This window comes from Oncorhynchus kisutch, linkage group LG18 (genome assembly GCF_002021735.2).
Source record: "Oncorhynchus kisutch isolate 150728-3 linkage group LG18, Okis_V2, whole genome shotgun sequence".
In the NCBI taxonomy this organism is placed as follows: domain Eukaryota; kingdom Metazoa; phylum Chordata; class Actinopteri; order Salmoniformes; family Salmonidae; genus Oncorhynchus; species Oncorhynchus kisutch.
Window position 1 is genome coordinate 8,647,733 of NC_034191.2, and position 2,500 is coordinate 8,650,232.

General features: G+C 44.6%; 1 protein-coding gene across 1 annotated transcript in view; it reads right to left on the minus strand.

The window, feature by feature from the left end:
• The window catches only part of LOC109878823 (1-phosphatidylinositol 4,5-bisphosphate phosphodiesterase eta-1-like), a 106,468-nt gene that overhangs the window by 20,600 nt on the left and 83,368 nt on the right, over nt 1-2,500 (minus strand).

Consider the following 2,500-nt stretch of genomic DNA (forward strand, 5'->3'; position numbering starts at 1 on the left):
GAGAGGAGGAGAGAGAGAGAGAGCGGAGAGAGAGAGAAAACGACAGAGATCTCATCACGTATTATTCTACAAAGTAGAAAATAGTCAAACATAAAGAAAAAACCCTTGAATGAGTCTAAACGTTTGACTGGTACATATTACCCTCTCTTCACTGGGATTGAAGGAAACTAAGTCACATATCAATAACATATTCATCACATATTTATAACTTATTTATCAGTCCATTTTATGATAGGATTCAGATTATTATTATTATTTATTTTTTTTAACCTTTATTAACCAGGCAAGTCAGTTAAGAACAAATTCTTATTTTCAATGATGGCCTAGGAACAGTGGGTTAAACTGCCTGTTCAGGGGCAGAACGACAGATTTGTACCTTGTCAGGTCGGGGTTTGAACTTGCAACCTTCCGGTTACTAGTCCAACCACTAGGCTACCCTTCCACTAGGCTACCCTGCCGCCTCTACACTCTAACCACTAGGCTACCCTTCCGCCCCTACACTCTAACCACTAGGCTACCCTTCCGCCCCTACGCTCTAACCACTAGGCTACCCTTCCGCCCCTACGCTCTAACCACTAGGCTACCCTTCCGCCCCTACTCTCTAACCACTAGGCTACCCTTCCGCCCCTACGCTCTAACCACTAGGCTACCCTTCCGCCCCTACGCTCTAACCACTAGGCTACCCTTCCGCCCCTACACTCTAACCACTAGGCTACCCTTCCGCCTCTACACTCTAACCACTAGGCTACCTGCCTCCTCTACACTCTAACCACTAGGCTACCCTTCCGCCTCTACACTCTAACCACTAGGCTACCCTACTTAATGAGGAATGAATTAGAGGGAAATCATATCTCCCATTCCTCTTGCTTTTCCAGTCTCGTTTGTTTAGTTGTATTGTATAATAAAGCTAATAATTCACTTAATTGGAATTGTTAAACACACACACACACGCTGTGTCTGCGATAAGCTCATTAAACATGAATTAGTCTCAAACACAACTCGGTCAAACAGGGCTTACAGTCCTATTAGTGTAGTGAATTCAAGGTTGTGATTGATACAGTTACTGTACAAATCGCAATATTATTTTGGACGATATTATATTGATACTATGACTTATAATATCGATTAAAACATCCAGTACGAGTCAGAAGTTTGGACACACCTACTCATTCAAGGGTTTTTCTTCATTTTCTACATTGTAGAATAATAGTGAAGACATCAAAACTATGAAATAACACATATGGAATCATTTAGTAACCAAAAAAGTGTTAAACAAATCGAAATATATTTAGATTTTAGATTCTTCAAAGTAGCCACCCTTTGCCTTCATGACAACTTTGCACAAGCTTGGCATTCTCTCAACCAGCTTCACCTTGAAGGAGTTCACTGAACAGGATCCTGCACAGGATCGGTACATCCGAACATCACACCTGCGGGACAGGTACAGGATGGCAACAACAACTGCCCGAGATACACCAGGAAAGCACAATCCCTCCATCAGTGCTCAGACTGTCCGCAATAGACTGAGAGAGGCTGGACCGAGGGCTTGTAGGCCTGCTGTAAGGCAGGTCCTCACCAGACATCACCGGCAACATCGTCGCCTATGGGCACAAACCCACCGTCGCTGGACCAGACAAACTGGAAAAAGGTGCTCTTCCCTGACGCGTCGCGGTTTTGTCTCACCAGGGGCGATGGTCGGATTCGCGCTTATCGTCAAAGGAATGAGAGTTACACCGAGGCCTGTACTCTGGAGCGAGATCGATTTGGAGGTGGAAGGTCCGTCATAGTCTGGTACGGTGTCTCATAACATCATCAGACTGAGTTTGTTATCATTGCAGGCAATCAACGCTCTGCGTTACAGGGAAGACATCCTCCTCCCTCATGTGGTACCCTTCCTGCAGGCTCATCCTGACATGACCCCCCAGCATGTCAATGCCACCAGCCATACTGCTCATTCTGTGAGTGATTTCCTGCAAGACAGGAATGTCAGTGTTCTGCCATGGCCAGCGAAGAGCCCGGATCTCAATCCCATTGAGCAGGTCTGGGACCTGTTGCATCGGAGGGTGAGGGCTAGGGCCATTCCCCCAAAGAAATGTCCAGGAACTTGCAGGTGCCTTGGTGGAAGAGTGAGGTAACATCTCACAGCAAGAACTGGCAAATCTGGTGCAGTCCATGAGGAGGAGATGCACTGCAGTACTTAATGCAGCTGGTGGATTTTGATCCCCCCCTTTGTTCAGTGACAAATTATTCCATTTCTGTTAGTCATGTCTGGGTAACTTGTTCAGTTTATGTCTCAGTTGTTGAATCTTGTTATGTTCATACAAATATTGACACATGTTAAGTTTGCTGAAAATAAACGCAGTTGACAAGTGAGAGGACGTTTCTTTTTTGCTGCGTTACATACACTACTGTTCAAAAGTTTGGGGTCACTTACAAATGTCCTTGTTTTTGAAAGAAAAGCCAATTTTTTGTCCATTAAAATAACATAAAATTGATCAGA